The following is a 13255-nucleotide window of genomic DNA, read 5'->3' on the forward strand; positions in this document are numbered from 1 at the left end:
CCACTTTTATTATCACTTGCTCATCCAAATGAGACACCCAGCAATCCAATTTAATTCATGAGGGCCCAAAATTACCCATAATGCCTGGTTATACGTGTCATATAAGAAAGTCTGATGCACTGAAAGCTCTTATTAGATACACAAAAGCTCAGTTTCATGCCCCAGTTGTCATTTTCAGAGAGGGTGATTCTGTATAATTATTAATTAAGAGTCAAAATCAAAAGAGAAACGTTTGAACAAAAAAGCAAAATAAAAACTTGATGAACTGGAAAACTTTTCAATATTGATGCTTGCAACTTTTGCAACCCACTGCCTGACAACAATAAAGTCAAAACTATTTCAGCCATTGTTCATATGGGAGCAATAATGAATCATCGGCAATAAAAGCAGCAAAGTATTTAATTTCTTATTCCTCCTTTGCTTCTTCCCGGTCATTGGGGTTTATTTTAACAAGCCCGCAGAAGTCAGATCACATTATCGTCAGACGGAGAGCAGCACTCAGAAGGTTCAGCAGTACTGGGAAATTTCTCATTAAAAGTGCAGCCCATCAGAAGGGCTCCCACTGCGAACCGTCAGACGGGGGAGGACTGATACGAGACCACTCATCTTTATAATATGTGAAACAGATAAGATACTGTATGCCAGGAATGTGGGTACAAATGAAACTAAAATAGAAGTTTTTCAGCTGTGACCCTCGGAGACGACAAATGAAGTGAAAATGTCCAAAACTTTGTACGGCTTAATCCGGTGCAAATCAAATAATGTGATACTGAATTCTCATTGGTCATAAATTTCTTATGACTATTGACTCCAGCTAAGAATAAGAGCCAATTGCTGTCTGTAGCATTGGACCAAGATGTCGATAAGCTTTATTATATTAAATAGTAGTTTTTGGATGTGAATTCCAGCATTGTACCAGCTATCCGGTTTAAGTGACCGGTTATTTAATCTTAATTTAACTGTAATGATGTCAGTTCTGTTAGTTTATTCTGTCCTCCCTATCTTGTGAATGATAGGATGCATCATATAAATAGAAACTGCATGATGAAATCTGAAGATCACGGAGTAAAGCTGAGTAATGTCTCAATAAAAAATGTCATAGTTCAGTCATACAAAAATCCCTAAAGTCTGGACACTCCTCTGCATTCTTTTCATTTTTAAAAACTAATCATCACGAGGAGTTCACATGCTTGGTCTGCTCCTTATAAACATAATTTAGAAGACTAAATACTGTAAAGCAAATATCAGATTTATAATATTTGAAGTTTGATGACTCCAGTTAACATGCACAAAATGTTGTCCGACTGAATTTAATCCAATTAAAGGTTAAGACATTACAGTTTACTTGCACCATAAACATTGCAATCTGATTAAAATTGTTGTTTACATGTACATAATATAATCCAAACCGAATGTCTGCGCAAGCGGTTGCCAGCTTCGCGTATCAAAACCGTCCCAATGGAGTTTTAAAACTAGCCCAAAAGCATCCCAATGACTACTCACAGCCCAAATACCAATAACCAATGAACGACATCCTTTCATCTTTAACCCACAAAAAAACCTGCGGTTTAAACAGTTTAAACCGTAGCCCAAATATGAACTCGAAAAAAGTAAAGGACTTGGCAACGCACGGCATTTCTCGTCAAGTTCACGCTTAATCTCTGGATAAATGTACAAAGCCGTGTTGGAGAAGGTTGTTCTTCAGAAGTTTCAGATATAGGCAATGAAAAGACAATTTTCAAAAGGCACGACGCCATTTTATTGCTTTATGTAGCCTAATGACATGAAAACTGCAAAATGTATAGTGCAAAAAGTATAGCCATTGCCTTGCTTTTGCATGCTTCTGTGACGAGAATTTTGTGATACGTAAATAAGAGATAAATATAAGACGTGACCTTGAGCACAAATGTACTGCGCATGTGCACAATATATTTTTGAATCCGATTGAGAATATAATACGATTCACTCGTTTACATGCGCACTTTCTCCTGCTGGTCGTATCACAGTTCAGACTACAGCACCTCTTTCAATACGATCGCAATTTGCATACAATCGCCATCAATCGTATCGATTAAGGTGTTTAAATGAAGGCTTTTCAATATGATTTAGCCATCAATACGATTACAAACTGATTATTTGGTTGCATGTAAACGTAGCCATTGTGGGCAAAATAGAAACTTAAACATTTAGCAAATTAATTTTTGTGTTTCGCTGAAAAAGTAAAAATTATATGCGTTTACAATGACACGAAAATAAACTATAAATCCGCTTAATCCCGGCCTTAGGCCTGTCAGGAATACTGGTTTGTTGGCGAAATCAACTAAATGCAGATTTTTCGCTAAACGGCGAGCTTGGAAGATGACTATGATGAATGACGGTGCACAACAACCCTTGTGAGTACCTGGACCTGAAAACAATTTGAATGTGGAAGTGAAATGGACCACAGCGCCATCTAATGTGTGGTTCAGTTTCTTTGTTTTTACATTCTAAATATTATCATTTGCAATGTTTCTAGTTGCATCTTTAGTGATTTAGCAAATGTTTACTATGTGGAGGTTGGTGCCAAAAACGTATAGGGTTTTGCAAAGAATTTTAACATTTGTTAAATACCAATAAATAACTAAAGTGCCATTTGTGAAAATAAGATAATTCAATTACTGACGATTAACCTTTTCATTGCCAAGTTAAATTACTGAACCTAAACATAAGAGCCTGATAAAAAAGTTAATTTACAGTACACTTAGGGTTTTGCATCTGAGCTCCTCATATATATAATATTAAAGCAACACTATGTAGTTTTTTTTACCTTTAAATAATGTCTCAAATTATTTCGGTGATAGAACAACTTTTAACTGGACAAATTGTACTGTTGCTGCAACCTGAGCAGCCTCCTAGCTGCTACAAGCACACTCTGAAAGTGGTGGTGGAGGGTAGAGCACACAGCCCCGCCCCTCCCCCTGCCTGCAGAAGAGTGTCTGATACCAGGCACTGTTGCACTTTTCAACCACATGGGGGAGCTGTAAGTCATTTTCACATGGAAACTACATAGTGTTGCTTTAACTCAGTGGTTCTCAACTCCAGTCCTCGGGCCCCCCCTGCCAGAATGTTTTAGATGTCTCCATATAAAAAAACACCTGATTCAGTTCATCAGCTTGTTAGTGTGTTAATTAAGGAAACATTTCAAACATTCTGGAAGGAGTCTAATGAGTGGAATCAGGTGTTTCATATCAGGAGACATCTAAAACATTCTGGGAGGGGGGGCCCGAGGACTAGGGTTGAGAACCACTGCTTTAAATAATGACTACATCTCTACATTTTGCTCTAAAATACTTTTTTGACATACAGTGGTGTTAAAAAGTGTTTTTAAATGAAGGTTTTTATTATGAACAGAAAACAAAATCCAAACACACATGGCCCTATGTGTAAAAGTGCTTGCCCCTAAACTTAATAACTAGTTGGGCCACCCTTAGCAATTGTTGTAATTCAGGCAAATTACAGGGTTTTCCAGCATGAACCACCTTTTTAAGGTTATGCCACAGCATCTCAATAGGATTAAGGGTCAAGACTTTGACTAGGCCACTACAAAATCTTTATTTTGTTTCTCTTCAGCCATTCAGAAGTGGACTTGCTGGTGTGTTTTCAATCATCTCTTCATAATAAAAACCTTCATTTACTTTTGTTATCTTTGATATGATCTGAAACATTAAAGTGTGACAAACATGGAAAAAAATCAGGAAGTAACTGCAATATAGGCCAACTATCCATTTAAATCACCTCTCTGGCAGTCTGTTGTGGCAGCACTGTACACTTTTCTCTCTTTGTTTTGTCTTTTCCCTGTAGGACATCAATAGCAGAATCCTCATCCCAGTTTGCCTCAGCCACCATCCCAAAGATCATAAGTATCCGTTTCACCCTTACTTAAAGAGAAGAGCCTCGGAGCATCTCGAATATAAACCTTTGTTGTTGTGTAAATAATAATCTTGTTTTTATTGTTTTTAGTCAGCCTCCCCCTTTTTTCCTCCTAGAATCCAGGTTTGAGCAGAAGCTTTCGGTTTGCCCCCCAACTGGCCTTCCCTCCTCCCCATGTGCCTCAAAGCCAGATGCGGATGAAAAATTTATGGCAGAGTGCCTTGAAAAAACCCCGTCCATTCTATTTGAAGTGTAGCTCATCCTCTGAAGTTTGCCCCCCGTGTGATGGCGGCCATATTTGCACTCAGACGCATCTCAACCGTCTGCGTGTCAGTCACCCACTGATAAAAGGTAAATGATCATCCAGCTGGCGTAATTGGGAAATTGATCCGACTCAATATTGATTGGAAGTTTTTTCAATCAAGTCAGCGGTCTTCATTATCAGTGGTATAATTGTTGGCCCCGCCCTCACGACAGACAGACCCATGTAAATTTGCACAGTCTCCCTTCAACCCAACCTCAGATTACGGCCCACTGCATTTCCCCGCAAGGTCACACGAAACGAATTTATTATTCATAAGCGTCTCATTATTTGGGCATCAGATCAAACGGTGGAAAAACATTAGCACAGTGTCTGTTTCTCTCTCCAGGAAAAGCCTCAAGCTACACAAATGGAGATCAACACCAGGATAGATTTACAATTTAACCTTTCTTTTCAAATAGACAGGGTGCGTTTAAATAGCCACACTCAGCCAGTCAGTCAAAAATGGTTAAATGTGCATTCGAATGGCATTTTTGCAAGAAATGGCACATCATTTTGTTTGGCTCTTTATAGCAGCACTTAATTTCCAGAAAAATTTCCAATGTGAACCAATTCTAAAATATTAAAGGAAAACTTTTTTTTGTCAAAACAATTTGCACACAAAACTACCCATACAAGAACAAAGAAAAGATTAGCGGACCTCATAACCAGACCATCAGTTCTGAAAAATACATGAACTGTTCAAAGGATTGTCTGTAGTTCTCCGAAATTCATTCATGTGTCTGTGCACAAAGCACAAGTCAGCAAACACACCTCACTCACACTCCTGAACAAACACTGGAGCTTTCTCTCTTTTAAGAAATCATGTGTTCATCCCGGCATGCGGACATTGCCCATTGTGGCGTGAATCTTGACTCCCACCAGACGCTAAAAGCACCATTACACGTTTTTTTTTCAGGTGGGTGGAGAGGTGAAGGTCAGGTTGTTTGTCACCATCTCACAACATTCATCATGCTGTAATAGTAACAGCAGTTACAGCTAAAAATACAGCTAACAGTATTTTATAAGTTCATTCAGACAAATTTGTTCACACTATACTGTACGTAATCTCTATTACTTTACAGTGTATGCTGGATTGCAAAACAATATACCAAGGGGTGGGGAAAGTGATGGCTTATCTGCCAATCAGGTGTTAAGACGTCAGAAGAAGTGCAGATTATTTTAGAAACCAACTTAAGTTTTTTACGAATAAACTTCTGTGGTAAAGCATTATGTACTGATGGTATTTGTTATTTTGATACAGTACTGAATGATTATTGTACAGAAATAAAATTGGATGTATTGCATTTCTGGAAATAAACATGAATTTTCAGGACATGAATGGATCAAATCAGCAAATTTGCAAAGGTTTAATTTATCTCCATATATATCATAAATAAAAATTAGCATGGTAACTTTGCAGTATACCACATTATATATTTCCTAATATGTATATATGTTTCCATATTTTATACGCAAGTATTAAACGGCAATAAATGTCTCATCTATCTGGAATGGCTCTGACTGAGGCTTTCATCCACTTCTCCCCAACGTGACGTCATCGCCGACTTGCGTAAAAAAAAAACATTAATACCAAAAATGTAAAAAAAGGTCTTTTAGGTCCATTTAAAAATGATATACATATCTTGAGTGATTTATGTACCCATTAATTGACAACGGAGGTTAACTTGCAACACGCCCTTTAATGACATTTGAATGACAGATTATATTTGTAGCACTGTAGCTGAGGTCAAGAAAAATATTCATGATGTTGTTATAAAACTATATGACAGAGTATTAACACTTAATGACATTTTAATGACAAATTATATTTGTAGCACTCTGGTTGAGGTCAAGAAAAATATTCATGATGTTGTTATAAAACTATATGACAGAGTATTAACACTTAATGACATTTTAATGACAAATTATATTTGTAGCACTCTGGTTGAGGTCAAGAAAAATATTCATGATGTTGTTATAAAACTATATGACAGAGTATTAACACTTAATGACATTTTAATGACAAATTATATTTGTACCACTGTAGTTGAGGTCAAGAAAAATATTCATGATGTTGTTATAAAACTATATGACAGAGTATTAACACTTAATGACATTTGAATGACAAATTATATTTGTAGCACTCTAGTTGAGGTCAAGAAAAATATTCATGATGTTGTTATAAAACTATATGACAGAGTATTAACACTTAATGACATTTGAATGACAAATTATATTTGTAGCACTCTAGTTGAGGTCAAGAAAAATATTCATGATGTTGTTATAAAACTATATGACAGAGTATTAACACTTAATGACATTTTAATGACAAATTATATTTGTAGCACTCTGGTTGAGGTCAAGAAAAATATTCATGATGTTGTTATAAAACTATATGACAGAGTATTAACACTTAATGACATTTTAATGACAAATTATATTTGTACCACTGTAGTTGAGGTCAAGAAAAATATTCATGATGTTGTTATAAAACTATATGACAGAGTATTAACACTTAATGACATTTGAATGACAAATTATATTTGTAGCACTCTAGTTGAGGTCAAGAAAAATATTCATGATGTTGTTATAAAACTATATGACAGAGTATTAACACTTAATGACATTTGAATGACAAATTATATTTGTAGCACTCTAGTTGAGGTCAAGAAAAATATTCATGATGTTGTTATAAAACCATATGACAGAGTATTAACACTTAATGACATTTTAATGACAAATTATATTTGTAGCACTCTAGTTGAGGTCAAGAAAAATATTAATGAAACACCTGAAAACTTGCTCATTCTGTGTGGCAGCTGTCAGACAGCATCAAGAGTACAAGAATAAAAGATGCAGCTCATGTTGTCTTTAGTGGTGGGGTAATTGTGTAGCGTTTTTACTTACATGATAACGAATGGAAGCGGGACACCTCCATCTCTCAGGGGGGGCAGGTCGGCAGCACCGTGCAATATGACTTTCAGTGTCTCCGCCCCTGGGCGGGACACGTGGCCCTCTTGAGCAAAGGAATGGACGGGTTGTTCTCTCGTCAATGGAGACTCCGTTACCTGATTCAAAACACACAGTAAAGATGTTGTGATTAGTGATTTTTAATCATCTCAAAAGAACCTCTGGGGATGGGGGTGGTGGTTGTCAGGGTGTTGCAACAGTATACGGTATAAGGTGTACAAAATAGTTTTTAGCATGTTGCTATGAGGTAGCTAGGTGTTAATATGACCTCTCTAGTTAGTTAGCATAAGCTGCATTGTTTTGGGTGGTTGTAAATTCCTAAACATTTTTCAACACAAATCTATAGATGCTTAATAACTTGCATCTAGATTTGACATATGAACTCTTAGAAATGTAATCGGCTTTGGCTAAGCAAGAATCTATGTAGTCAAAGCGGTACCTAAGCAACAGGTAATTAAAAGGAACAGTATGTAGGATTGTGGCCAAAACTGGTATTGCAATCACAAAACTTGTGGCTAAAACTGGTACTGCAATCACACAACTGGTGGCCAATACACAAAATGACAACATAAACATCAGTTGAGGGCTGCAACTCCACTTTTTAAATGACAATGTCCTGGCCAGACCACTGTTGTCAGTGATATAAGTATTTGAAATGAAAATGATTTCTTAATGTCTAGTGACATTTCAGGGCCATTTTATGATTAATTGATATATATTTCTTACATACTGTTCCTTTAACAATAGACGCAGCTGTAGTATAAATGGCTATTCACAGTGGGAGTCATATGCAACTCCTGTGAAAGTCAATCTATGCCTGCGTCACAGTAACCTTGAAGCACTCGGCATTGTGCGAGGCACTGGAGCGACGGCTATTTCTTTTCAACTGGAATCAAAGGCGAGGGAAAAGTCATCAGATGTAACAATGAAACAACATCTCTCTTGTGCAAGGTCCTGTCGCGTTTGCTTAATGCTCAACATTCTCCTGAAAAGAGTCTGGTTTCCAGGCATAAAGCCGAAGTCTGTAAGAATCAGAAATTTTTCACAGCCTGTCTCGATTTTCATCTTCTTAAAAAATAAGCTTCTTAAACGTAGGCAGTGCACAGAACGGCGCTAAGGATATTTTCATTAAGCCGGTTGGTGCGGCGTAATGTCGTTTGCTATTGAACAAGAGATGCATTGAAGGTTGCTAAACCTGAACGCATTCGTCATGAGACGGATAATCAGAGGGATATTTTTGCAGTTGAACTTTCAATTATGGTTGAAAACATTATTATGGTCAGTGGTCATGTGAGCGCATTTGTTTTAGGATATGTTGTAGCTAAATAAACAATCCTTGTTGCACTGACATTTTTTAATTTTCAAACTGAATTTACAATTAAATCACAACTTTTGTGACTAGTTCAGTAGTAATAACTTAAGTTAATTCAACTTTCTATTTATCATTTATAGCAACTTAAACATTTAAAGTCGCCATGAAAATAAAATGAAAAACTGGAATTTGTTTTGGAATATTCAGTTTTTTTTATTTTATTACTTGTCTGTGAACTTCACTATTTTTTTTAAATTCATGTGCCATCAAAACAATCCCTCTTTACTTCCGGTCATATGGTATGGCAGGTGGGGAGGGTCCGGGAGAAGCTCGCTGCGATTAGCAATTACTGTAGCAACACGACCCAAATTTAAACGATTACAACTATTTAGAGACTTCTGACTTGTACCACCTGACCACCGCAATGTCATGCAGAAACAATAAAAATTATGTCAGTAAAATGTAATTTATAAAAGAAGTTAACTTAAAATATAACATTACAGGCTGTTTTCTCGTAATTATGATAATCATGACATGCCATGGACGCAGAAACTGTTTAATTCATATTCAGTTTATGACCAATGAGCAATGTCGAACTTACCATTAAAAAATAAGGTTTTTATCAAATGTTTGTAACTATACTGATATCTTAGGTGTCAATATTTTGAGACCAGTGCGAGGTCTCAGTTTTCATAATTTTTTTCAAATTATTTACTACAGTTAAGTGCAGCTTTCAGAAGAGAAATGTCACTCAATATGTTTCTTTCTTAGAAATGCGCAAACGAAAATTAAAATAAATGTCACATCCATAACAAATTTATATTTCCTTTAACTAAAATAGAAAACATGAATATAGATTGATATTTTTCTGATGTCTGGACTCTATCATGAGGTTTATGTAAAATATGGTTCAATATATTGGTATTAAAATACATTCTCTGATTAATTATATTTTCTTTTTTTGAAAAAAAAAAATCTATCCATAATGCTGTTCTTTGCACTAATAGCTATTTAAAGAAACATCATTGATCTATGAAATAACAGATACCCAGAATAACAAAACCTAAAAAAAAAAATGTGCTTTGAACTGTTGAATTATTAAAAAATAAATGCAGTCTACTTTGCATTATGGCTGCATTACCACCTGAATTCTCAATAATTAAACAGACATAGTCAATTATTCCTTACTTAATATGCATGTTAGGATATTAATCCCCAAAGTTATACAGAGAATATCTAAAAATGCATGGCACATTTATTCACTTTGCAATATTTTATAGGCTACTTTATGTAGATATCTGAATATAAAATCACTCACACATCAATTGAGGTACACTTTTAAATTTGGCAATGATACAAAGAAAACCGACAGACTTTGTACTAGAAAATATTACTGTATCACAAAATTATTAAAGCATTCAAATAATTAATTCATAAACTACAATTTAGTTGTTTGAAACTATGCAAAAGAACAGCGACTTAGAGATTTCCAAAAATTCTTCTTCAAATTTCGTTAGACACAACCATGTGATATCTGAACAGCTTCAGAAACATTACAGGAAAAACATTTTCACTGGTCATTTCTCCTGAACTGATTTATATGGAGCACAGTTCTCCATTCACCTCTCAGTGGGTTCAATATAACCCAGCATTGACTTAAGCTATCCACACTCCTCCATCTCCAGAGACTTTAGACTAGTCAATAATTCAGAAGTCCAAGCAGAAATGATATAAGCATGGATTGACAACCTCAACAGTAACACAAAGATAAATGTTTTGAGAAAATAAAAGAAGAGGTTGGTTATTTCGAAGCAAAATATACTGTAGCCTACACATAGACTGTTACGAAAAAGCAAATAGCTACAAGATAAATGCACGATATAATTAAAATGCTGTTCCATTTAGATTAAATTCACGAGTATAAATGACCAATAAAAGAAATCAACATGATAAATAACAGTCTGTTAGTCATGATGAATAATCATCTGCCAAAATCATGCATCTAAGTAACTATCATATGTAAGAAAAATGCATCTTCTCTGAACAATATCCTGCCGCCATTAATTTTACATGAGACATGCAGTTAGACCAGATGACTAGGCCTACACTAAGCTGAGTTAATGTACATCTGTGCGAGCGATGATTCAGGTCATTAACCAGAGTCTACACTTATCTATGATCTTTATCTGTTATTATTAAATTGAGTGGCTGTAGACATGGCAGACAAACTTCATTTACTGTTTAATTATCTCAAACACTTATTAATCCAAGCTAAAGATAACACATCTAATTTGTTAGCCTTAATTGTTGTCTTGTTGCAATGCGTTTTTGTGTTGTCAGATGAATTAATAATTAAATCTCCATCGCACAGCCAGTGCGAAACACCTAAATGGTTTATTGTAATGAGTGGTGGGTGAATCTTACTAAACTAATTTCTATAATACCAAAATTTAAAGAATTACTATTTATTATTTTGCATATATTTAATATATATATATGCAAAATTAAATATATTATATATCCATAAAAACATGTATATAATATATTTAATATAATTATTTTTTGCATTTTGCCAATTGTTTTTATGGCAATTATTTATATTTTGAGGTAATAAAATATGCACCACCACTTAGGTACAAATGTGTACTTTTTAAAAGGGTAACGCCTCAGTGACAGCTTTTGTACTCCTGTTTAGTAATGCAATGATTTTTAGACACCAATACCATTCTGAACAGTACTTAGGGAGTACCTTATAAACAGCAAATGAAAATTGCATCATGTATGACTACAGTACATTTATCAAAGAAACGATGAACACTTGGTTGTTGATAAAAGCAGATCAAAGCCCAATCACATTGAACACACACGACAGCGCAGTGCTTATGAAAACTTGCACAAACAGCCGAAGGGCCGGAGCTGAACGTGACTGACTCAATGAAGGCGACGTAGACTGAAACAGCCGGAGCTCCACATCAGACGTCTCCAGAGGAAAAATCACCCAGCAGGATTTAAAAGCCTTTCCTTTATCAGGCTCCTCTCGCTGCTCTGACTTTGAAAAATAATGACACTCCTTTGTAAATCTCTCTGTGAACGACTTGAGGAATTTCAAATACCACAAAATGCCATTGAGAAGATATATTGTGATTAGAGTTTTGGATTTGCACAGTGTTAAAGTAAAGCTTTAAACAGAAACTTCTTTTATTGCAGTCTTGTGTTCTTTAAATCTCGAGCAACATACTATGTGAAATAAATATGCCATAAACACCAAATAAAGCAATACAATTAATATTTTCATAAATCTGTTCAGTGATTCATACTCTATTTCTGCACTATGCACAAATTGCGCATGCTTAAAGGAATAGTTCACCCCAAACTGAAAATTAGCCAATATCTCACCTAGGGCTGGGCGATAATTCGATAACGATAATTTTACCGATATAAACTTTTTCGATAAAACGATAAGGACAGTTCGATAAGTGATCGATAATGTTTAAGCACTGTGCGTAATGTTGCGCGAGTACTTCCGGATGCGGCACGCGCTCTTGGTTTACAATCACAGTGACAGTCAGACTTGAAGGAGTGGAAGATGAGGCAAGTTATTTATTTATTAGTAGAGACCTATGATTTTCGCGATGCGGATAACGCGGACGGAATCACGGAATCCAAATGCGCGGAAACATTTTCTTGTGTGTAATGTTGGACGCGCAAACAGGGTTCGTCAAACACAGCAGACACAGGTGCGTGCAGTATACTTTACTTTCATTCAGCGTCCACCTTGCGCACGCACACGTCCGCCCAGCTTTAAAAGTATATTTACAGGACATTCACAAATTCAGGAAACTGAGGAAAAGCAGCAGATCCACCACTGCAGTGAATATAGTGTTTGGGTATGTGCGCTCCCACAGCAAAGTGACACCCTTGACATCCATTTATCAGCGTGTATAACTCGTATATGTATAACACACGCGTGATCACTGAACTAAGTTTTCTTTCTTGTTTAAGTGAACATAAACAGCTGTTACTCAGTATATTGAAACTTAAAGCAGTCTGTCTTGGGTCTTAAAGGGACAGTAGTCTGCTGCTTTTGTGTCAGAAATGTGTTGATTTCATAACAAATAGATTTACATTTAATACAGATGCATTAAAACAAGATTTTAGTTTTTGTATTTGTCATGAATAAAAAGTTGTTTAAAACCATTATTAACTGTCTGGTTTTTACAATTTTCATTCAGGAGCAAAAATCTGCCTTTAAATTTCACAGGAGTAAAGATTTGTTATTTATCATGATAATTATCGATATCGACTGATATGGAAAACATTTTCTCTATAATTTTTTGAGTCATATCGCCCAGCCCTAATCTCACCTAAAAAAACAGCTTAAGATGGTTGGCTGGTTTAAACTGGTCTCCCAGCCTGGTTTTAGCTGGGTAAGCTGGTGTAGCAGGCTGGTTTTAGAGGGGTTTTGGACACTTTTTAAGCAGGTCTTAGCTGGTCAGGCTGGAAGATCACCTGACCCACCAGTTTAAACCAGCTTGATCAGGCTGAAAGCTTGGCTAAGCTGGTTGGCTGGTTCTCCCAGCCTGGCCAGCTAAGACCAGCTAAAAAACTGGTCAAAAGCCCTCTAAAACCTGCTACACCAGCTTAACCAGCTAAAAGTAGGTATTTTACTTACCCTCAATCCATCCTCTAACTCAGGGGTTCTCAAAGTCCGGACTCCGGTCCGGATCCGGACCCGACGGTAACTTGATCCGGACCAGCGT

The sequence above is a fragment of the Paramisgurnus dabryanus genome, chromosome 23 (genome assembly GCF_030506205.2).
Source record: "Paramisgurnus dabryanus chromosome 23, PD_genome_1.1, whole genome shotgun sequence".
In the NCBI taxonomy this organism is placed as follows: Eukaryota; Metazoa; Chordata; class Actinopteri; order Cypriniformes; family Cobitidae; genus Paramisgurnus; species Paramisgurnus dabryanus.